The sequence below is a fragment of the Myxocyprinus asiaticus genome, chromosome 17 (assembly GCF_019703515.2).
Source record: "Myxocyprinus asiaticus isolate MX2 ecotype Aquarium Trade chromosome 17, UBuf_Myxa_2, whole genome shotgun sequence".
Taxonomy (NCBI): Eukaryota; Metazoa; Chordata; class Actinopteri; order Cypriniformes; family Catostomidae; genus Myxocyprinus; species Myxocyprinus asiaticus.
Window position 1 is genome coordinate 10,802,800 of NC_059360.1, and position 26,628 is coordinate 10,829,427.

Genomic DNA, 26,628 nt, shown 5'->3' on the forward strand with positions numbered 1-26,628 from the left:
GTGTGTTTTGGATCATTGTCCTGCTGCAGAACCCAAGTTCGCTTCAGCTTGAGGTCACGAACAGATGGCCGGACATTCTCCTTCAGGATTTTTTGGTAGACAGCAGAATTCATGGTTCCATTTATCACAGCAAGTCTTCCAGGTCCTGAAGCAGCAAAACAGCCCCAGACCATCACACTACCACCACCATATTTTACTGTTGGTATGATGTTCTTTTTCTGAAATGCGGTGTTACTTTTACGGCAGATGTAATGGGACACACACCTTCCAAAAAGTTCAACTTTTGTCTCGTCAATCCACAGAGTATTTTCCCAAAAGTCTTGGGGATCATCAAGATGTTTTCTGGCAAAAATGAGACGAGCCTTAATGTTCTTTTTGCTCAGCAGTGGTTTTCGTCTTGGAACTCTGCCATGCAGGCCATTTTTGCCCAGTCTCTTTCTTATGGTGGAGTCATGAACACTGACCTTAACTGAGGCAAGTGAGGCCTGCAGTTCTTTGGATGTTGTTGTGGGGTCTTTTGTGACCTCTTGGATGAGTCGTCGCTGAGCTCTTGGGGTAATTTTGGTCGGCCGGCCACTCCTGGGAAGGTTCACCACTGTTCCATGTTTTCGCCATTTGTGGATAATGGCTCTCACTGTGGTTCTCTGGAGTCCCAAATCTTTAGAAATGGCTTTATAACCTTTTCCAGACTGATAGATCTCAATTACTTTCTCATTTGTTCCTGAATTTCTTTGGATCTCGGCATGATGTCTAGCTTTTGAAGATATTTTGGTCTACTTCACTTTGTCAGGCAGGTCCTATTTAAGTGATTTCTTGATTGAGAACAGGTGTGGCAGTAATCAGGCCTGGGTGTGGCTAGAGAAATTGAACTCAGGTGTGATAAACCACAGTTAAGTTATGTTTTAACAGGTGGGGCAAACACTTTTTCACACAGGGCCATGTAGGTTTGGATTTTGTTTTCCCTTAATAATAACAACCTTCATTTAAAAACTGCATTTTGTGTTTACTTGTGTTATCTTTGACTAATATTTAAACTTGTTTGATGATCTGAAACATTTAAGTGTGACAAACATGCAAAAAAATAAGAAATCAGGAAGGGGGCAAACACTTTTTCACACCACTGTATTTCCAATAAATGCCTCTACGAGGCTTGACGCCACACCCACTGTGTCTGTCTCTTGCTTACCCCACCACACACCATGTATTTGCACTTTATTTGTTACTGTCATGCGTTACTCCACATATGTAAAACACGGAAATGTTTCACCGTTGGAAAATGCCCCAACTATGTAACAAGATACACACCGTTGTGTCACATCTTGGTTTAAACAACAATAAAACTAATACCTATTACACAAATAGACAAGTTAATTACAGTGATTACTTACCACACTGTCAGATTACTTACAGACTGCAGTATCCGTGGTGTTTGTGGAGGGGTGTAATTCAGGATCAGACTCTGGCTCAAACATGTATAGATAAATTCCTCCAGTTTTTTTTTTTTTTTTAATTATCCGAAATTTTCAAAACAACCCCACATGCGTGTAATTGCGGGGGCGTTTACACTTATCCACATGCAAAGATGTTACCCAATCACAGCAGTGGGCATTTACACTGAAGTCTTCAAGAACACACACCCCAAAAAATGGAGCATTTGAATCAGAGGCACAAAAACTGGATAGAAAATGACCAATTATTCCTAAATTATGACTACTTTTAATGAAAAAAATCACACTAACATTATAAGTGGACCTCAAGGAACATTATAAAATTAAATAAAAATCCAGTTCATGACACCTTTAAAGTTTCTTGGGACATGTCCTAAGGATAGCGAGGAGTTAATAATATTAAGAGAAAGTTCTGAGATTACAGGGAATACCTATTTTAAGAGCTTGGTTGGTATTGGATCTAACATGTTGTGGCTTTTGATGTTTCAATAAGTTTTGTTAGCTCTTCATGAACTATGACAGCGAAGGATTGAAGTTACACGTGAGGAAAATTATGAGACACTGTTTTCTGAGGTACTGTGACAGATGATTGCATAATTCCAATGTTATTCTGATTATTTCATTTTTATCAGTAAAGAAATTCATGAAGTCATTACTATTGTGCTGCGACGGAATATCTGGTTCATTTGAGGCTTTATTCCTAACCAGTTTAGCCACAGTACTGAATAAACACCTTGGATTGTTGTGGTTATTTTCTATGAGTTTGCTAAAATATGCTGACCTGGCAGCTTTTAGTGCCTGTCTGTAACTACAGACACTATCCTTCCATGCACCGGAAATACCCCTAATTTTGTATTCTTCCACTTGCACTCCATTTTCCGAGCTGCTCTCTTGAGCGCATGAGTGTGATCATTGTACCATGGTGCGGGGCTGTTTTCTTTAATTTTCTTTATTCGAAAGGGGGCAACACTATCAAGAGTGCTAGAGAAGGCTGTATTTATATTTTCTGTTATTTCATCAAGTTCTTCTAGACTTTGGGGCTTATTGAGTGTATGAGATAAATCTGGAAGATTATTAGTGAAGCTATCTTTAGTGGTCGAAAGAATAGTTCTACCTGAACGATAGCATGGTGTAGATTGAGTAACATTAACTGATTGCAGCATACAAGAGACAAGGTAGTGATCTGGGATGTCATTGCTCTGCAGAAGAATTTCTATAGTATCAACATCAACTCCATATGACAGAATTAAATCTAGCATATGATTATGGTGATGAGTTGGTCCTGTCACATTTTGTCTGACTCCAAGAGAGTTGAGAATATCGATAAATGCTAATACCAGTGTGTCATTTTCATTATCTTTGTGAATGTTGAAGTCACCAACAATTAAAGCTCTATCTACAGTAACTACAAGATCTGATCAAAAATGAGCTAATTCACCAAGGAAATCTGAATAAGGCCCAGGTGATCTATATACTGTAGCAAGGGCAAAAGACGAGTTTTGTTTTATTTATATCTGATGGTATCACATTAAACATTATTAGTTCAAAAGACTTAAACTTATATCCTGTTCTCTGAGTAACACCAAAAACTTCACTGTAAATTATTACAATACCTCCTCCTCGACCCTTCATACGTGGCTTATGTTTATAACAATAACCTGGGGAAGTAGATTCATATAAACGAATATATTAATCCGGTTTAAGCCAGTTTTTGGTCAAACAGAGCGCATCCAAACTATGATCTGTAATCATTTAATTTACAGTTAGTGCTTTGGTAGAAAGAGATCTAATGTTTAGTAGCCCTACCTTCATATGATGTTTATCTTTAATTTTTTTTTTTTTTTTCTTCAAGTTTGACCCTAATCAGATTTTTTCTAAATGATTTAGTGAGAGTTTTGTGTTTGGTAGTTTGGTGATCAGACACAGTCTCTATATTATATCTAGGTGATACAGTTTCTATGTGTTGTAGTTTATGTGTCCTGTGTGACATCTCAAGGCAGCTAGCAGATGTTCAGATTAACCAGTTTATCTGCTTCCTGACCTGGGCCCCAGTTAGTCAGATACTATCATAATTAAGACTATGAGCCAAATTACTAGAGAGGAGAGCGGCACCTTCCCTGGAGGGATGGAGTCTGTCTCTCTTTAGCAGGTAAGGTCTACCCCAAAAACTCTTCCAATTGTCTATAAATCCTATGCTATTCTCTGGACACAACTCAGACATCCAGCCATTCAGTGACACTAATCTACTATGAACCTCATCACCATGACGAGCAGGGAGGGGGCCAGAGCATATTACAGTGTCTGTTCACACACCTCTTTAACATTATCTCTTGTGATCACCGACTGGCGAAGCCGTCATTTAGCATTAGCCAGCACTTGTAAATTTGATCTGATGTCAGATGCTGGAGCCCCGGAAATGCATTTAACAATAGTGGCTGAAGTCTCTATTTCCACATTCTTTACAATAGAATCACAAATTATTAGGGCTCTTTCAACATGATTCTCAGTGGGTGCATCACTGAGTGGGGAGAATCGATTGGAAACCCTAACAGGAATGGGAGAGTGGTGTTGCTTTGCTGAGCAAGTATGCTGCCGAGACGTCACCCAAACACCCTGCTGCAGGGGCTCTAGAGCCGGAACCAAAGTGCGTGTTGCTCGCTGTTCTACCCACATCCAAACAGTATCTACTGGCTTCTCTTTCTCACTGACCTCCACTAGCGTTCGGATGCGTGTCTCTAACTCATTAACCTTCTCCGTCAGCCTGACTAATTCCTTATATTTATCACATGTGAATCCCTCACTGCTGATGGAAGAAGCTATAGTAAACATGTGGCATGCAGTGCGGGAAGAAATAACATGAGCAGATGCCATGACTTACTGCAATTGTTTGTTGTTGATTGTTCTTGATAAGCGGTGCTTTTAGATCGATGCAATAATCCATGTAACACAGAGGAGAAAAATGGGTGCGCGCTGTAAAATGCGCGGTTTAATCACGCTAAAAATAGAAAGCGGATGCACGCGGAAAATTCACGCACAAATCACGATAAGAGAATAATGGGGGGAACCCGATATGTGCTGAAAAATGGCAGATGTTAAGGATTAAAAGCTGAAAACAGATAGATAACTGATACTAAAAAAGCTAGCAGGCTATAAACAGACTCGAGCTAGGTGCAAGCAGCAACAGGTAAAATACACACAGATGAAACAGTAGAAAAGCGGAAAAACCCGAAATGCAGTAAAATGACAAAGGATAAAACGATGAATGTATGAGAATAAGAATAAGCAATGCTAAGCAGGTTAGTAGGCTACAAACACTCGTGCAGCATGCCGTCAGCAAACTTTGGCTGGGGACTAATGCAAATGCACTAAGACTTTGGTTAATGAATATGCAGTATGTAGTTAATTTAGAATGCTCTACAGCCAGGTTTAATAAAGCCAGTCCCAGAACAGTGCAGGCCTGGTTGGGGGTCTTGGAGGCTATCCGTGACTACCTTACTGAACGAGAAAATTATTTCTTAAATTTGAAAGGTTTCTTCACACTTTATATAGGCAAAGGCTTTTATAAGGTGTGCTGACAGTCTGGTTTCTATTGTGAATTTGTTGTTTGTTGTGTCCTTTTGTTTTTGTTTTCTGAAATTTAATAATAAAAAAAAAAAACTATAAAAAACAAAACTTGGCCATATTAGCTTTGAAACTTGCAATTAGTACAGAATACTACTGTTATTTATGCAGGGGACCTTTTAACTTTCATTTCGAAAGATTAATTTACAAATGTAATTTTATCATTAGTTTTTCATCATTTTGGTAATTTTATGTACTACATATACACTCACTTAACACTTTATTAGGAATACTATGGCCCAAATAAAGTGCCCAACTTGGTCTTCTGCTGTTGTAGCCCATACGCCTCGAGGTTTGACATGTTGTGCATTCTGAGATGCTATTTTGCTCACTACAATTGTACAGAGTTGTTATCTGAGTTACCATAGCCTTTCTATCAGCTCGAACGAGTCTGGCAATTCTCTCATCAACAAGGCATTTCTGACAGCAGAACTACCGCTCACTGGATGTTTTGTACTATTCTGAGTAAACTGTAGAGACTGTTGTGTGTGAAAATCCCAGGAGATCAGCAGTTATAGAAATACTCAAACCAGCCTGCCTGTCACCAATAATCATGACATGGTTAAAATCACTACAATTTTTTTCCCCAATCTGACGGTTAATATGAACATTAACTGAAGCTCCTGACCCATATCTGCATTATTTTATGCATTGCACTGCTGCTATATGAGTATTTACATTGATATGCAAGTGTTAAATGATACTGTCCACTTCACTTTAGGCAATCCACTTTGTGTCATGTGTCATTATTGCTTTATTTTAGTTTAAAAAAGAAATAATCCACAGGCACAAAATATGTTAATGCATTTAAGCTAAGCTTTTAGATTGAAAGGTTTTTTAAGATCACAAGAAACATAAATCCATTCAACTGTTTCAACTTTTGACTGGTAGTGTATTTATCTCTTCAATTTCTGCCTGGAGCTGTACACCAATGGATTTGTTTTCCCTGTCATAAGGCTTCACAGCCAATAAACAAACAACTTATTTAGCAGTTTTTTGAAGTGTAGCTTTATTTATAGAGTACATTTTAAACCCTAAACTGTGGACACTGCTTAAACTGCTGTAAAAGTGAAGTATTGACAAGGTCACAGAAATTCTTTTCCAATTTTCTGCCTGCCTGCACTGATATATTATTCGCCCTCTCAACGCCATTCTCATTCACTCCCACACTTCACTTTAATTCACTTCAAACTGAGCTGTTTAACTTGATATGAGTGATCAGGCCCATGCTCAGCATGGCTAAATCTAAAAGAATGATTTAATATCTTTTCAAATAATAATTTATACCGACTTATGCAAATGTTTCTTAGGGCTATTTAAAGATCACAATGATTCAGGCTGTTCTCTTTTTTGCAGAGTTTTCCTTCTTCGACCCCTGTGATCCTCAGTGTCAAGAGGTTTTGTTGGACCCACGGACCACTGTGTCTGAGCTCTTCGTTGTTCTCAGGCAGTGGGTTCCCCAAGTTCAGCGGAATATTGGTGTTATAGGCAACGAGGTCAGTGTTGTGCTGAATCTCAATAGCTTGTTCTCCTTCAAGGCAAAGCTCATTGAGGTAGACACCGATAACCGATATAAAATTTAGTTGTAATTTTTAATCTTTTAACATGGAACTGTTAGCTAATTCATTAAAAGAGTCTCATTTAAAAAAAAAAAAAAAAATATTATTAAGAGTGATTAAATTGTCTTTGTAGACAGTGCGTGTGTGTGTGTGTGTCTCTCTCTCTCTCTCTCTCTCTCTCTGCATATAATCTTTAGCTGGATGTCCTTGCTGTATCTATTGTAGTGAGATTTGCTGTGTTGTGTAGATTCTAAAGAGAGGCTCTGGCGTCAATGACAGAGATGGTCTCACAGACATGACGTTACTGCACTATTGCTGTAAGGCAGGAGATCCTGGAATCGGTGAGTATGTATTTAATAATACAAAAACAAAAATAAAGAATGTCTCTAATTAATGTTTCTTTGTGGTGATATGCTTTAGTACAGGATTTCCCAAATGGGGGTTTGTGAGGGAAGTGAAGAGGGTTTGGGGGTGGGTAGTGTAACCTTTGATTGTGATAGAAATGTCAATGGTAATTTAAATAAAATGTATAATAATTGTAAGAAAAGGAAAAAAAAAATAAATAAATAGTAAAGATTGATTAAACCATAACAAGAATAATAATAATAGTAATTAAAAAAAAAAACTAGGGCTGTCGATTTAACAATTTCATTTAGTGATATTATAGCATAAACAAATTACAGCAATTAATCATAATTAATAACCTGTATGTTGATTCTGTAATAGAAGTACATACTAGTATTTTCCTACCATCGGAGCAATTAAAGCTTGAAGTACATGTTTTTACAAAATAATTGGTTCAAATGATTGATAAGCAAATTGGTCTGATTTAAAATTATTTAAAAAAAAAAAATCATTATCCATTAATCAAAAACAACTAGAAAGATCAATTTAAAAATCACAGTATTTTATTGGTCAAAAAGTGTAGAAACCTTGGACCCAGACATCTCAGCAAGGGCAGATCATTGAACCAGCACTTATAGAAACTGTGGGAGGAGATTGGATTTTGAGATTCACATCTGTTTTTGCAGGTGATGCTGAAAGCGTGGCCAATTTTGCCCGTCAGCTGTTATCGCTGGGAGCCGAGCCATCTTTAAGCAGCCGCTGGACAAATATGAATGCTCTGCACTTCGCTGCATATTTTGACGTTCCACCTCTCATCTGGGTGGTTCTGCAGGCTTCACAGCCAGGAGGTGAGTAGACAATGAAATGACAGTGGAAATAAAGTCACTATCAAAGTTTGAATCCAGTTGCAAAAACAGAGTACATATGACTGTATGTGGTCTTTTGTGTTTCAGAGGTGGATGCGACCTGCAGTGATTTTGACTTTGGCACTGTCCTGCACATCGCTGCCTTAGACCTGTGCACCACTGCAGTGAAGTGTCTGTTGGAACTGGGAGCTAACCCTGCTTTTAGGGTATGTGATTTTCTGCACTGCTACAAACAGTGAATACAGTATGACACATCACAACTATGTGCTCACAAGGAGCCGGGTTTGAATGTCCCGATCCCATTTCCCTCTGGCCCCACTACAAAAATGATTGGTTTATGATTGTCACTATTCTTTTTTCTCCTAAGAAGTGACAATTTTGACAGAGCCTCATCTGTGTTAGCCAGCTTGATAATGTTACCTTGGTGACAAGTTTAAATCAGCAGAATTTGCAACAGCAATGATCAAAACATCACAGAATATTATAAATCAAATATAGTTTGCAAAGGTTTAAAAACACATGATCAACGAATGTAAGATGTAGTAACAACGCAGCACTGCTGATAGGGCATGAAACAGTTTCCATCAACTGAAACACTCTCTTACTGGCCAGCAAGATCATCCTTATTCTTGAGGCCTGAAGTAATGTCTGTCATATTTAAAAAAAAAAAAAAAAAACAAAGAAAAAGAAAAAATAAGTCTATTAACATTTTTGCTCTGTGACATTATTACATGTCAATTAAGCACATTTTCATTTTAAAGTCTCATGCAGTATCATTACTGTCTTGAAAAAAAGAAATGTTAATATTTTGTTTTTTATTAGCATAACTTAATTTGAGTACAACAAATATTACCATGATGTATAAATGTTTTTCAATTTAAATACTACTTTATAATTTATATTCCTAACAAGGCCACACATCAAGATCTGGGTAGATTAGATGGTAAGCGAACAATCAGTTCTCATAGTCAACGTGTTGAATGTAGGAGAAATGGGTAGGAGTAAAAGACCGGAGCGACTTTGACAAGGGCCAAATTGTTATGGCCAGATGACTCGGTCAGAGCAGCTCTGAAACGGCAAGGCTTGTGGGGTGCTTCCGGTCAGCAGTGTTGAGTACCTACCGACAGTGGTCCGAGAAGGGACAAACCACAAACCGGCGACAGGGTGTTGGGCGCCCAAGGCTCATCGACGCACGAGGGCAACAAAGACTATCCCGTCTGGTCCGAACCGACGGCGCATGGGGTCGTGTAGCCGCAGACCGGTCAGATTGCCCATGATGACCCCTGTCCACCGTCGGCGAGCGTCGGAACTGGACCTTGGAGCAGTGGAAGAAGGACGCCTGGTCCAATGAGTCCCGTTTGCTTTTACATCACGTGGACGGCTGTGTACGTTTGTGCCGTTTACCTGGGGAAGTGATGGCACCAGGATGCACTGTGGGAAGATGACAAGTCGGTGGAGGCAGTGTGTTGCTCTGGGCAATGTTTTGCTGGGAAACCCTGGGTCCGGCCATTCGTGTGGATGTCAACTTGACACGTGCCACCTACCTAAACATCTTGCAGACCAGGTACACCCTTCAAGGCAATGGTATTCCCTGATGGCAGTGGCCTCTTTCAGCAGGATAATTCGCACTCCCACACTGCACACATTGTTCGGGAATCGTTTGAGGAAACATGATGAAGTGTTCAAGTTGTTGCCCTGGCCTCCAAATTCCTCAGATCTCAATCCTTTTGAGCGTCTGTGGGATGTGCTGGACTAACAAGTCCGATCCACTGTGGCTCCACCTCACAACTTACAGGACTTGAAGGATCTTCTGCTAATGTCTTGAAGAGCCATATATATTTTTATACTGTTAGGGGGTCTTCATTTTCCATTAATAGACATTTTCTTTAAGTAAAATATAATTTCTCATTTTTTCTTAAGATTTTGTGGTGAAATATGAGACAGGCATTTTGTGATGGTTTTCTTAATATGGAATGATAAATTAATAGATGAATGGATGGATGGATTGATTCAGACAGATGAACGGACAGATGGATAGATATTTGGGCCTTCCCTGTGGAACAATAAACACCTTTGTGCACAGATTCTCAGAGCTTGCTTAGAAGCCAACCAGTCAGATTGTAACTGGTGATTTTAGTCAGCTCTTGACATTTTTGTGTGCAGGATGTATCAGATGGTTTCTAAATAGACCATAGGTGTGCCGTCTAAGGTTGAGGCAAGGGTTAGATAAGGTAAGTGGGGAAAAAAAGGTCAGGCTTTTTAAACATCAACACACACACATTCACAGCCATCTTTATTATTTTCCTCTCAGTTTGCTCCCACTAGCACAGCGGTAAATTAGCCATGCTCATTTCTCTTCCCAAACTCATTTTACACTCACGGAGCATCGCTGCCAGGGGCCATTCTCCTCACAAACAGCAGATGTCACTGAATTATTGATTTTATTTAAACTTTTGTAAAATACATGAATTTCAGCTCAACCAGGCCTTTGGGGAGTAAGGTGAGAAACCCTGCCTTTTAGCACTCCGTTAGTCAGAGTGGTTTGTTTGCACGTGAAGGGTTTATCAGTGTTCCTGCCAGAACGTAAAATAGGCACTAGCAGGAGGCTTGACTTACTGTTTTTTTCTTTTTTTTCTTACCATTGTGAGGGTGCCAAAGTTCTCCATCCTTATTTTTTTACGTGCCGTTATCTCTGCCAGTAGTGGTGTTTGTTTATTTCCAGTATTTTTCCTGGGCATCTATCCATTTCATCAGACAGAAGAGTTGTTGTTTTTTTTTATTGATTTTTTTTAGTTCAGTTTTTGATCCTGAACCAACACTTTAATAGAGATATCTTCACTGTGTGGAACAAACACCAAATCATTTGATAACGCTGTAACAACAGACTTGGCAGATTTTTGTGTTGGTGGGACGCAGAGCACTCTGGAGTAGCTGATATTTAGCCATAAAAATAGGCCTTTTTGAGTTGTGTTGCCAAGCAACAACACAGAAGAAAGGTAGAACACAAAGGTAGAAAACATGGGCAAGGAGTTTAGTATAAAGCAAACCATTGTCGTTCTTTGTCTCACACCTGTTCGCTTCGCAACATCGCCCTAAGAGTTTCCATATGTTTCTTTGTCTTTATTAATGTCCACATATATCGTCATTATTGACATTACAGCTAGGGACATATTAATACTCTGCCCTTATAAAAAAGTACTGTGGTGATACCATGGTACAGCAATGGCATCAGATGATGAGACTACTGAATGATCGTCATATTCATGTACCATGGCATTTACGTGGTACTTCAAAGCGTACCATGATATTACCATGGTAAATGTTCAAAAAACATAGTATTTCCATATCATGTCCAAAGATCATCTTAATACCATGTTACTTTTTGATATGTTGTGTTAATAGTGTACAATGGGATAGTGATGGTATCAGATGGTATTACTGTAGTTGTTTTGATATTGTACTGAATGATTATTATATTCTGTTATAATGGGCTTTACGGTACTCCAAGGCACTTCAAAGAATACAATGATAATAAAGTATTATTTCCAAAAAAACATGCTGTTCCCATGGTATAAATTCCGAAAAACCTTGGTTATACTTGGTCATATATGATTATGTTGAAAATAATGAAAAAAGACCACAGATGTCCACAATTATGTTGACTGTGATTCTGTTATTTGACTTATGTTTTGTTCATCATTTATAGCCTCTTATGTGTAGTATTATGTCATACATATGCCAATACAGTTATATTACTATCTAAATCAGTCTTTTATTTGACAGACATGGAGCTGTTTGTTGGTTTTGCTGAGAGCAGAATAGTTGATTTTACTGCAGATGGCATCCACTAGGGGGCAGTCTTATGTAGTGTAAATTAAGTGTGCTGCTAGGGTAGCGTTAAGTCTTGGTCTTGATGTGTGCTGTGATGGGCTGAACCTTAAGGTGCAGTGTCAGCTTAGCTTCAGGAAATGTAATTGTACTGTTTGGTCTTCGATACCAATGGAGCATAATCAAAAATCACCTTTTTAGTAACTGCATATTGAAAATAAAGGAATTTCCACAGAGTTATGAAAGCAGTGATTGAGGAAATGTGATGTTTGGCTCTAAATATGTGTGAGAAAGCCCAACAATGCAATAACAGTATCATAGTTACAAGGGATGTGCAGAAAAGTCAAATAAAGTAGTTGTCCAAATGACCAGTTGATTACTGAGGTTGACTACTTTTAACATTATTTTTTTAGAGGTGGTGCTTTAAAGGGGATGAATGTAGAGAAGCAACTTCTCTTATACAGTATATTATATTTAGTGTGCTGTGTTTTAGCATGCATTCCTTTCAGCACAGTAATAAACTTGCAGAAAAATTGTGTCTCTAAAATCACCTCTTTTAAAGCACCTCAGTTGCGGCTATCAAAACAAATCTTTTGCAACAATTTTGGTGTAATTAACAATACATTTCAATACAGTATTGTAAGTCTTAAAATCATCTGCTGTGATGAATGTTCCTTCTATAATACATAATCCAAAGGTCTTTATTTTTTGTGAGGACTGATAGTTTTGTGCAAAAAAAAATAAAATAAATATTTAGACTATTTGTTGAATGTCCAGTTCCATTCCTAGATGATCCTGAGTTCAGCTCCAACTCTAATCAAATACACCTGATGCAGCTAATCAAGTCCTTTTAGGATTTCTTGAAAATTACAGGCAGGTGTGTAAGAGCAGGTTTGGAAATAAACTTCACATGACATGCATGATGTGACCCTCCATGAATGGAATATTGCTTCTTAATCGGAAGGCTGCAGCCTAGTTAGGCTGTGTCCTTCCTAGATCAGTCATGCTGAGGCTGTTCAAGGCTATGCTCCTCAGCATTTAGCACGAGAATGAGACTGTCTTGTAAGTGCACATGGCTAGGCATGGTCACAGCACAAAAACTTTGAAGAGAAAACAAGTAACATTGAAGATGACAGATGTGGAAATTGTGCTGATCCTTTTCAAGTTCTTTGCAGATATGGGTAAACAAAAGAGGGCAGTGCACAGTCGTGCAATAGCACGCAGACGGACTCGTTTTCCGCAATTTTTATTAATAAATTGGAATGTGCAAGGGATTGTGGGTGATTAAAGGTTGTGAAGGATGCACTTGATGCATCCTCCAAAATATGGCAAACGAAGGCTGAGAAATGAGGCTGCATTTCAAGAGTCCTCACAACTGAGATGGCCTTTGGTGGTGCTTGATGACATGGCAGCTGAGATATCCAGCCTAACAAGGCTGCAGCCTTCTGATTGAGAAGTACCTATTATATGCATGCAGACAGACAATAGGTTAAAAATTAAGGCTGTCAATCAATTAAAATTGTTAATTGAATTAATTGCAATTAATCACTTTATCAATATTTGCTGAAAATGGACCCTGAATAAAAAAAAAGAAAATCAATATATAATTATTAAATAATAAATTATTATATGTTTAACAAATATACATTTCATCATTGTGGCAGATGAGTAAAGCATTGATTAGACCAGGGTACTAAACTTTGGAAAGCCTGAGGGCAGTAAAGCAGGATCCCTTAATGCTGCCTTCACATGTGATCGAAATTATTATAAATACATGACACACGTGAACGACACCTCAAGTCGTAATTACGACTGGGAAACTAATTTTGATACCTAAGTTTCCCAGTTTGGAAAAGACGTAAACTTTCAACATGGTGGAGTAGAGTACGGTTTCTGTAATGAATGACAGGGTTTATTCATTTTTCTAAATACAGCTAATTGTTAGCGCTTGCCATTTTGGTCATATTCATTTATGTATATCAGCAAACCATTTGATGCATGTTGTAAATTTTTACACTGTGAAAACAGCTTGTATTTGACTAAAATTACATTATCATCAGCAAGCTAACAGAGCAATATGTATTATGGTGTCAAATTTAAAGTTCCTCAAGAAATATGTATGAATGAACGTTGCGTCATCCATGTTCCCTGTTCTTTCGGACAGCAAAGCACTTAAAGTTGACATGCTCATAATTACCACTTCAGAAGTACGAAGTAGGATAATTCCGATAGCACATAAACGCAGCATTAGCTTGAAGGGCCGCACTGTTTTTATTTGTTATTTTTTTTTATTTTACTAAAACTATTTTAAGTACTTTTTATAGTAATGAGGCGAGTATACTAAACATGCTATTTTAACACATTATGGAAACATAATTAACAAGATAAATAAAATGCATCATAGATAGATATACAGTAGAGGTAGACCGATATATCGGTTTTACCGATTTATCGGTGCCGATAGTTGCTTTTTGGAACTATCACTTATCTGCAAATATCTATGCTGATATCTGTGATCCTCTGTGTTCCTTTGTAGCCGAAGCTGGAGGATTTTGCAATTAGAATGGTTTGGTAGAATGGATTATAAATCCTACATTATAATCATATTCTTTTTTTTTTTTTCTGATTACTGGGATTTTGGTTGAAAAATAAACTGCATCTGGTATTTTGCTAATTGTGGATTCTTGTAGCCTCTATGTCTGTAACCGTCATATTAAGGAAAGACGTTGTTTTTTTTGGGGGGGGTAGGGTTTACTATCAGCCAATTAATTGTTTATCTGCCTTTTCCACCACCTTAGTTATCAGTGAGAAATCAATTGCGCCCCCTTGGTGTGCCGCCGGCGCCCACTTAATATGGGGCTGCATTACATACATTGCATATATAGTTTTTACACCTCGGTAAGCACTTATATCTTGTATGAGTATTTGTTTGTATGCTTGATTTACTACACATGCATATTTTTTTCACATTTTATAATAATAGTAAATTCATCACAACTATGGAATAATAGAAATGGAACTATGGGAATTATGTTGTGACTAAGAAAATCCTAAATAAATCAAAACTGTGTTATATTTTAGCATCTTCAAAGTAGTCACCCTTTGCCTAGATTTAGCAGAAATGTAACTTCTTGAGGTATCACCCTGGGATGCTTTTTAAACAGTATTGAAGGAGTTCCCATCTATATGCTGGGCACTTAGTGGCTGCTTTTCTTAATTATTCGGTCCAAGTCATCAATTTCAAAAAATTATTATATATTTTTTTTTTAAATCACTTTTTAATTTTGTAATTAAATATATTAATATGTTGGCACAATTACACTGTTAAAAAAAATAAAAAAATAAATAAAAAATAAAATCAAATGACTGGCAGCAGCAGCTGCCAAACAAAAACCGTTAAAGTAAAATATCCTTATTCAAATAAAGTGCAAAAACAATAAATTTACAGAAATTTTCATTAAAGGTTTTACAGAGAATATTTCCTGATTTATTATGATCAAACACCTTCAATTAAGTGATGGTACTAAACGTTCTACAGAGAAACACCATTATTTTACACAAATTTCCTGAATTGTTACGATCAAACACCTTCAATTAAGAGTTAACATGCTAATGATTGTAAAATACCAGTTTTATTTTGGAAGACAAAAAAAAAAAGTTTCTAAAAATACTGTATAAATAGATTAAAATCATCTTAAACTTGACTGGCAGTGTTTGTGTTTAGATTTAATGTTTAAATATGTAATGGTAAAAACCTGTAAAAGTACAATCTAAATACAATATTTAATGATTCAGTTTTTATAGAATTACAGTACAAACCTTAAATGAAATACAATATTTAATATTTAATTTAATGTACTGATTAAAAGTAGAAAGGTTTCTTCAAATTCTAATAAAATATAAGCTTTAAGATTACTGTGAAATATCCGCAACTGAAAACTTACTGAAGAAATACAAAATAAACTGATACATCTACAATTAAAGTGGGGTTGGAAACTTAATTACAAATAAAGTACACACCACTATTGATTCTAAAACACTTTTTTAAAATGTATTTAGATGTAAATTTACAATATCAACCAATTATTCACAAACCGTTCTTCTGAGCCCCCCAGAAGGAATTTAAAAATCTAAAAATGTCATTTCTCTATGCGTCTGTCTTGTCTATTAGGGTTACTATCATGATGAGGTCATGATTTCACCTTTGAAACAGGTGAAATCAACAAATTGTGCTGTTGAGCTGAGGGGGTTGTGGTCTGTTGTTTTTTAGCTTGTATTTTCCAATTCAATTTTTCTGACCCCTGGGGGCTCCATATAATTCTAATATATGTGGACAAACATTACACTCTCTTTTAATTCAGAATCCTAACTATATAGTGTATTAATAAGTAAAATCAAAACATAACACAAAAAAATCAATGAATACCAGAAGTGATAGTGCAACGTAGCAGATAAAGAACAATCCTCCTCAAATTGCCAGCAATCAGCTGGATCCTTGGTGCATCTTGGACACACACACACACACACACACACACTAAGATGCACTGAAAAGTCCTTAAAAAGTAGGATTTCATTTACCATTCCTTTTAAACAAGTTTATTTAAATTGTTTGTACCAACATTTGCCATTATGAGACAATCTGGCAATGTGAATACAGAGTACTGTCAGCTTTGAGTGTTATTTATTAAATGTTTACCAATTTAACCATGTACCTAATGCATGTCTTAGTACCCCCGTCAGAAAAATGTGAACCACCAAAAGAAGGAAGACATGGATTCACAACAATGGACACTTTTCACATATGTATCATAGCGAGGTAAACACAGTTGTAGCTATGAAAAATATTGCCAATTGGTACACCAAAAATCAAACCAACCATCTAATAAATGTGTTAACTGCAGCTGCGTTTACCCTGTTGTCTGAGGGTCATGAGGGTCTTTCCCTTAATGTTCTCCTGAAAACTAAATAAAGGATTGATGATGACTAATATCTTATCTTATATAGCACTGCAGTTGATTCTTACTAGTGATGGACTTGTCTCTCTGTTGGATCTGTTCTCCCCCATAAACCTTGTTCCAATGCTTGATCTAAAAAAATTATGTTTCTTATCATTAGCAGTTATCAGTGTTGGAAATGGGAATGTCTCACCGCTCTACTCTAACCGCAAGACCGGTGGGCGGGCCTAAGCAGTGTCGACGATAAAGAAGGCGTTGATCAAAGAAACAGGCAGCTACACATACACTACCGGTCAAACATTTTGAAACACTTGACTGAAATGTTTCTCATGATCTTAAAAATCTTTTGATCTGAAGGCGTATGCTTAAATGTTTGAAATAAGTTTTGTAGACAAAAATATAATTGTGCCACCATATTAATTTATTTCATTATTTATTTTTGAAATTGATGACTTGGACCAAATAATAATAAAGAAAAGCAGCCAACAAGTGTCCAACATAGATGAGAACTCTTTCAATACTGTTTAAAAAGCATCCCAAGAAGTTGGTTGAGAAAATGTCAAGAGTACATGTCTGCAAATTTTAGGCAAAGAGTAATCTGAAGATGCTAAAATATAACACAGTTTTGATTTATTTTGGATTTTGTTTAGTCACAACATAATTTCCATAGTTCCATTTATGTTATTTCATAGTTTTGATGACTTCACTATTATAAAATGTGAAAAAAAAAAAAAAAAAAAAAAATGTATAATAGTGTTTCAAAAATTTTGACCGGTAGTGTACATAACAGATTTAGGCCAAATATAACATCCCTCCAAGACAAGTACAAGCCATAGCATATATTTCTGTGTAGTTAAAGGAAATATTTGTAAAACAAACAAAAAAAATATATATTTTTTTATATAACCTGCTAATTTGCATTGATGGACATGACAATGTCAGATCATAATTTACTCACACGGCTACCTGTCTGAGTTTTATCATCAATTGGTGCCACGTTATGTCAAGTGCTTTATAAAGTCTATTTTAATTCAGCTATCAAATGTGCTTATTTTGAAGTTTAAAAGAGTCCAAGTGCTGAGTAACTCCAGCCAGATCTCCTAAGCAACCAAATTGGCCCAGTTGCTAGGGAGGGTAGAGTCACATGGGGTAACCTCCTCGTGGTCATTTTAGTGGTTCTCGCTCTCAATGGGGCGTGTGGTAGGTTGTACATGGATCGCAGAGAGTAGCATGAGCCTCCGCATGCTGGGAGTCTCTGCGGTGTCATGCACAACGAGCTACGTAATAAGATGCGCAGATTGACTGTCTCAGAAGTGGAGGCAACTGAGACTTGTCCTCAGCCACCCGGATTGAGGTGAGTAACCACGCCACCTGAGGACCTACTAAGTAGTGAAAATTGGGCATTGCAAATTGGGGAGAAAAGGGGATAAAAAAAAACTGAAATATCACATTAACATAAGTATTCAGAACCTTAACTCAGTATTTAGTACCTTTGGCAGTGATTGAGGCCTCAAGACTTTTTTGGGTATGATGCGAAAAGCTTTGCACACCTGGATTTGGGGATTTTCTGCCATTCTTCACTGCAGATCCTCTCAAGTTCTGGACAGCCATTTTCAGGTCTCTCCAGAGATGTTCAGTTGGGTTCAAGTCCGGGCTCTGGTTGGGCCACTCAAGGACATTCACAGAGTTGTCCCTAAGCCACTCTTGCGTTGTCTTGGCTGTGTGCTTAGGGTCATTGTCCTGTTGGAAGGTGAACCTTCGGCCCAGTCTGAGGTCCTGAGTGCTCTGGATCAGGTTTCATTAAGGATATCTCTGTATTATGCTATGTTCAGCTTTTCTTCTACCCTGACCATTCCCCCAGTCCCTGCCACTGAAAAACACCCCCACAGCATGATGCTACCACCACCATGTTTCACCGTTGGGATGGTATTGGAATTGTGTAGAATACTTCTGGAATTGAGGCCAAACAGTTCAATCTTCATTTCATCAGACCAGAGAATCTTATTTCTGCTTTTTTGCAAATTCCAAGCGGGCTTTCACGTGTGAGGAGAGGCTTCCGTCTGCCCACTCTGCTATAAAGCCCAGATTGGTGGAGTGTTGCAGTGATGGTTGTCCTTCTGCAAGTTTCTCCCATCTCCACACATGATCGCTGGAGCTCAACCAGAGTGACCATCAGGTTCTTGGTCACCTCTCTTACCAAGGCCCTTTTACCGGACTGCTCAGTTTGGCCAGGCGGACAGTTCTAGAAAGAGTCCTGGTTGTTCCAAACGTCTTCCATTTAAGAATTATAGAGGCGGGGGCCTAGGTAGCTCAGTGAGTAAAGACGCTGACTACCTGGAGTCACAAGTTTGAATCCAGGGTGTGCTGAGTAACTCCAGCCAGGTCTCCTAAGCAACCAAATTGGCCCGGTTTCTAGGGAGGATAGAGTCACATGGGGTAACCTCCTCGTAGTCGCTATAATGTGGTTCTCGTTCTGACGCGTGGGGAGTTGTGCATGGATGCCGTGGAGAATAGCTTGAAGCCTCCACACGCGCTATGTCTCCACGTGATTTCTCCACAAGCCACGTGATAACATGCACGGATTGAGGCGAGTCACTATGCCACCACGAGGACTTAGACCGCATTGGGAATTGGGCATTCCAAATTCGGAAGAAAAAAAATTAAATAATAAAAAAAGAATGTTTAGCATAAGGCTGCAATTTAACAAAATGTGGAAAAAATGAAGGGGTCTGAATACTTTCTGAATGTACTGTATGCTTGTATGTATGTGTATGTATGCATGAATGTTTCGGTTTATAATTAAATTTTTGCTGTTTTACTTTGTTTGTATGTAAAGCACTTTGGACTATTTTTGTATGAGATGGTGCTATACAAATGAAAATTAATTGAATTGGAACTTGGTTTCATGAAACTAATTAGTAAGAATCAAATCCAATCTCTGAATGTCTTGCCTCTGCTTGCTTACCTGTCCCTGGGTTTAATTCTGTACCCCACCATCCGGTGATTGTCACTCCTGGTTCTTCAGCCTTCTCGTGATCTCACAGGTAATGCACTGCTGTGGTCATTTGCTGTGTGAAGTACAGTTGGACACAGTGAAGAATATTGTCAATTATATCTCAGAGCTATTACCTTGGAATATTGGACATTAATTAAAAACTTCCATTCTGTTGAGAGATCAGTAACTGCACACCACACCTTTGATATACATATATTTTTTTCTGGTCCAATAAATACAACAGTACTCCTCAACAGTCAGATGTGTATGCCTATTGTAGTTGTGCTGTAATCTGTTTACAAATTAAATGACTGTCAATTTACCATACCACCAGTCATTGTACATGGTGGCAATGGTTGCCAACTATGTACATTTAATTTCTAACAGTATATACAATGTTTGTTGTCTCTCACACACACGCGATGCGTTCATAAATATAAGTTACACTACATTTAAAACTTTTCATTGAATTGACAGATTTACTGGCTTAAAACAGAACGAAGGTGGTAGCAATGTCACCACTCACCAAAACTGCTATCGGTATAACACAACCAAGTAAACATTAACGTTACTTTACCTCTCAAATTCATACCGAGTGCGTTTGAACTTTAAAGTAGCTGACAACATTAACACATACTAGCAACACTGGCTACTACTACATTGAAATATGTTCTAATATCTCAATTAGCATCTCACTTTAATACACGACATCTTGATGAAGTAGTAAATATACACATACAGAGGTATTTACCTTCTGCAGGTTGCGATATGACCGTTACCCGTTGGTGAAACTCTTAATGGGCATAATTACACTCCAGCAGGTTTTACAACTTTCACACGTCTCGTCTGTTTTCCCAATTTTTAGACTGGGCTACATAAATTAAGGGTATGAAAACAAAACATAACGTTATGTTAGGTTAAGTTGTTACAGAAAATAACAGGGAAAATGTTTTCTTACATGATATCGACATATTTTTGCAAGAAATAAGTTCACTTAACATACGTGACCAAATAGCTCCTGTCTATGTCTTCCTCTGTAACTATTTCCATTTTTTTGTTCTCGGTTGACATTCAACAACTCAAATTCGCTCAAAATAAGAATTTAGCTGGAAGATGTAAAATAATCCAGGTAACGGTCATTATTAGTGGACCGTGGCGAGTAGCAGTGCAGATCAGCACACCTTTTCAAACAAGACCGGTGACTGTGAGAGGCGCGAACAGTTCTCATTGGCTAGTTTCCTGAATGACAGTCAGATTAACCAATCATTCTCAAAGCAACACGATGAGACAGCCAATAGCAATTGTTTCAGCGTGGTAACATATCAACGATAGGGAAAGACCACTTGTTTTAAAAGAAAGAAAATAAATGTGTGTAATTACATTTATTTGTAGGCTGTTGTATTTAATTTATTTCTCAAATGGTGTTTTCTTTGAAGTGTATGAATAAACATTTAATAATGTATGGTAACGTTATTAATACATTTATACTTACACGCGCGCACACACGCACGCGTAAACACACTTGTTTCACTATAGTGAGGACATCTCATAGACTTTCATTGATTTCATAGAAGGCTAAAGATATTTTATATCCCCTTAACCCTAAACTTTGGAGGTCTGTAGCGATTGACTCTGCAGAAAGTTGGCGACCTCTGCGCACTATGCGCCTCAGCATCCGCTGACCCCGCTCTGTCATTTTACGTGGCCTACCACTTCATGGCTGAGTTGCTGTCATTCCCAATCGCTTCCACTTTGTTATAATACCACTGACAGTTGACTGTGGAATATTTAGTAGCGAGGAAATTTCACGACTGGACTTGTTGCACAGGTGGCATCCTATCACAGTACCACGCTGGAATTCACTGAGCTCCTGAGAGCGGCCCATTCTTTCACAAATGTTTGTAGAAGCAGTCTGCATGCCTAGGTGCTTCATTTTATACACCTGTGGCCATGGAAGTGATTGGAACACCTGAATTCAATTATTTGGATGAGTGAGCGAATACTTTTGGCAATATAGTGTATAAAATTAATAAGATTTACCTTAAAATTATTTTTTTTAGTATGGACATAATAGTTAAATTGTTAGTATAGACATAAACCTTTATATAATGAGCTATATATTTAATTGCAGATAATTATTGTCATTTTACATAAATTTGTCTGTAATTTTAGAAAGCAGAAAAAGTACGGTATAAATAATATAGTAATTTTTCTGTAAAAACAAAATTTTAAATACGTAATTTTTGTCATTTGTCATTGTCATAAAACTTAAAATGTCAGTTGGGTTGTTAATTTACAGATAATGTCTGTAATTTTACAGAGTTTTGAATACAAATTAAAAAAACAGAAAACTACTGTAAAAAAAAAAAAATATATATATATATATATATATATATATATATATATATATATATATATATATATATAATATTATTTTTTTATTTGTTATTTTTTTTTTTTTTTTTTTACAGTGTATATTTTTTGTCTACAAAACTAATTTCAAACATTTAAGCATATGCCTTCAGATCAAAAGGTTTTTAAGATCATGAGAAACTTTTCAGGCAAGTGACCCTGAACTTTTGAACGGTAGTGTAATATATCATCATATTTTAAAAATTCTAGAAATCCAGTTCGTCAACAACAATTTTTGTGCATGATAAGCCCCTGTGCTAACAAACCCCTGTCACAGTGATGATGATAAACAGTTTTTCAGCACAATTTTGGAGGTAGTTCAACATTACATATACTTTTCACTGACAGGGATATTAGAAGAGCACAGGTTTGAAGGGTACTGCTTGTCGAGACGTTAGCACCTACAGTAAGCATATCTCACTTCACTGTTTGACTACGCCATCTATCTCTTGGATGTTTTTTTGGACTGACGAACCAAGTCACAACCCTCTCAACCTGCTCTGATTCAGCTAAAAAAAAAAAAATTAAAAAAAAGAATCAAAGTGTGTGCACTTTTTTTAAGGGGCTTTTCACACAGGACATGTTCTTACATTCTTTGTGCGCCATTTACAAATTGTTGGGCTACATAAACATCTGCTAGATTTACATATTTGATCATTATGCCAGGTGTACTGTTTTTTTCAGCATCTTGTGCCATGAGTACCATGTTTTTAAGATGCAGTGCAAAGGATAAAGGTCAGTGTTAAAGCAATAGACCAATTATATGACTCTAAGAGTGGGATAAGAAAATTTACAAAAGGACAAGCATATTAAGTGGTGATATTAGCACCAGAGTATGGGAGTCAGTGCACATATAAATGTACCTTCTTTTCAATTCCCTTGTGCTCTGTCTAGCTGTTGATGGTATAATTTGTCCTGTGTGAAGCCCTAAAGGCTGGATTACACTACACAACTTTTAAAATCTGAACAAATTCTAAACATATTAGGGATCATACACTTACCAATTAATTTTTATATTGACTACAGATCAATATAAATTACACACAATGTTGATCAGATGTAATCACAAATACTCATGGAAACACAAGCCCTCATGTTCTAGGAGCCGCATGACAGATGTATGAAACAAACATGTGCGGGAGCGTTGCTGTTATTATTGCTGCAACTCTATGTTCAAAGTCTCTATAGAGTGCAGCATGAGTTGGTTGAGTGGTAAGGTCCACTTTGAGTGCTTGCTTGCTATCTCCATTTCTTGAGCTTTGTCGCAATGTACACTCTATTTCCATTGAAGCTGTGGACCATCATACACTTCTTTCTGTAGTCATGGATAGTGGGTTCAAACATATCAAGCATGTTTGATATCCTCTGACCAAATGCAATCATAGTCGGAGGGTGAGAAATTGAAATCAGTGCCCATATTCCCTAACCCACAGTACCTTAACCCATATTTTCTGTCAAATCTAATAACTCCAACTGGCCTCCAAATCTGCAGACTGGAGCCGACTAGTGCCGACAAGCACTGACTCAGCCTGACTGCAAATCGGGGCTAAAATTGGTGTTAAAGTCATGTAATGTAATCCAGCCTTGAAGCAGCATCCTTTACAAGATGGAACATCGTGATTGACTGATTTGGAATTGTCTATAGGCAGCAACTCCATAAACCATACAAATTGTATTCCACAAGGGAGATTAGACTTAAAATTGATTCCAATAGAATTATACACTGACATGTTGCTAAGCTAATGACACAATACTCTAATAAGAATAAAAATCCATAGGAAACATTAATATTGTCACACAATATAGTCCCCAAAAATAGAGCATTATTTTTACCTAATACTTTTCAGTATTGAATAAAATGTAGGTTTATTTATAAATCACCACTCACACCATTTTAGATTTATTTATTTTTTTTATTTCACGGATGGCGCAGTGCATTCTCAGATTGCCTTATTCAAGAAAAATAATTGCAGTCTTTGAATTTGGTAGAAACAAGGTATTTTAGCTCATAGCAGTTATGATGCCTACATTTTGAAACAGCTTTCTTGTCATGAACGTGCCTATGTTGATGTCTAGGTACCTTGCTGGACAAATTCTCTGTGATTTTTAGCTTGTGCGAGCTCCTGACTATTTTTTTTTACCTCATCGGGACAAAACGTGAAAATCATTTATTATGATCTCACATTGTGAAAGAGGTATTATGAGCAGAGCTGAGCAGCTTGCAGTAAAGAGTTTCTGATCATTTTAAACATGACAGAAATAATCGGGTTCTGTCTGCTTGTATCCGTGAAATGAATGCAGTTGAACGAGCTGATTAAGCGATTCAACTGAAGTTTACCAATCAGGAAGCGGAGAAATTGTAAACCATGACAAGCATGCACAATCACTGAAAACTATGTTGACCGTTCTTGAAGCTTTTACACATTTGAAAAAAATGGGATTTACAACTATAGCTACAGTACATCCACACTAATCCATTTTCGAAAACTCAATTTTCAGTTTCCTGACGCCATTGTTTTTACAATTATGTGGTAATGGGGAGCATTTTCGAACTTAAAATGGCATTCTAGTGTAGATGAGAGGCGTAAGTGCAGCGAAATCAATGCGTTTTCAAATGAAAACATGTTAGTGTGGACGTGGCCCAAGACACATTACAATTGTGCTGGCTTTGACTCCATTTTTTCAAATTGTGTTCCACTGCTTCTGTACGATTATCAGGTAAATTGACTCATAATGTAGAAGTGCTCATGACCTTCCGGTTGTCAGAACTAGCATCATGAATGCCCACCCTTGATCTGGCAGCTGTGCTGTAGAACATGTTAGCTGGGCCAAGTTTTTGAAACACGGTAGCTGGCCCAAACTGGTAGACTTATCTTGGACCAGCAACAAACCAACTACCAACTTGTCATAACAGCTTATGGTTGTTAAGCTGCCCTTTCAAGCATGGTGGTCACTGGCTAATGACCAGCTTGGTCGTCTCATGACCAGCGAAGACCAGCTGGGAACCAGGTAACTTGACTATACAACCACCAGTTTAAGCTTATTTTCCATTAGGGTAGAGAGTTAACCAGGTTTTGGAACAGAGCTATTGTCATACTCTCCGGTAGTTTCAGAAAAAAACAGTTGATGTATAGAGCTGCACAGAGGAAGACATCATCTGGAGTTTTTTATTTTGTTATTTTTTTTTTCTATGATCGTGTTATGAATAGAGAGTGCTTAGTCTAAGTTGTCTGAATCTGTACATTCATATACATCTATCATGTATATCTAATGATGCAAAATCCCAACCAATCCTGCCCCCTAAGAAATGAGTGGTGCATCAAAACCCTTTAGCTTTTCTTGACTGTGAAGAGAGTTCTCCAAATGAATGTCCCGAAGTACTAAGTATGAGGCTGGTGTACTGAGCAAACACATTAAGCCTAAAGCCCAGTGAAAGCCACTGGGCTGATAAAAAGTGGAAAATCAGAGTTACAGGTTGGTTTCCAAGCCATGTCAATGACAACACATTTGTTTTGGCCATCTTTGGTGTCTGCTTCCAGCTCTAAGCTTGCCACAACACATTGTTGGATAAGACACAACAAGTCCAATACCCAGGCAATTGGCTGTGTACTTATTTTAATAATGGTGGTGAGCCATGCTGCAGTGAGCTGGAGGGGCTGTTGAGTCATACTGAGGAACATTTTCACCTCGCATGTAACTTGGCATGCAATGTCTTGCCATTCATTGATGTTTCAAAGTTAAAGCTTGTGCCAGTATTGGGGATAGCCTAACTAACTAAATTAACAAGTCATTCTGGCTAAATTAAACAATATTTTTTAGTAGTGTGATGGTAGCTCAGTTATTTTCAAAATAGTGTAGCTTTTCCAGTTACAAGCAATTTCTCCAACAAGTAGCTATGTAGCCAGTTTTAATGTCTCACTGTGTCGCACATGAGCGAGCTGAGGTAATAATCAAACATGCTCTCTTAGATTGTCCTCTCTCAACCAGCATTGGGAAGTCAAATTCATTTAGTGAATAGGTTCATTCAGATGATTAATTTCAATGAACAGGCTGACAAAAAATGTTTCATGCTGAATCATCATCCAGTAGTGTTTCCAGAAGGCCCTAAGCCCAGTAGCCCATGATATTTTACATGATCTATTTTGTATGAAAAAGTATCTATTTCAATTCAGTTATGTAAATTAGGGATGCACAAAAATGTTGGCCACCGAAAATGTTCATATGAAAATGGAAAAAAAAATGCTATTTTCATTTTATCGTCCTAAAGAGAGAAAAAAGGCCAAAATCTGGCTGAATTTGAACAAAAACTGTTACTTTAAAATCTGGTTACCAAAAAACTCACATAGAGAAAATTCATTGTTTTTGTTGAAAATTAACTTCCACATCCCCTGAAGTAATGTGATATCTCTCTTGGTCATTAGCGCATTAATAAAGAACGTTTTCCAGTGTTCCGGTATTGTGCAATATTGTGGGTCATGGTCGTTATTGTGAAGCACCACTATGATATTAAAGCAGCATAAAAGCACCATTAAAGTAGTCCATGTGACTCGTGCATTATATTTAAAGACTTTTGAAACCATACAATAGGTTTGTGAATTG

General features: G+C 37.4%; 1 pseudogene; it reads left to right on the plus strand.

Annotated features, from left to right (window-relative positions):
- The window catches only part of LOC127454705 (CAP-Gly domain-containing linker protein 4-like), an 86,596-nt pseudogene that overhangs the window by 15,459 nt on the left and 44,509 nt on the right, over positions 1 to 26,628 (plus strand).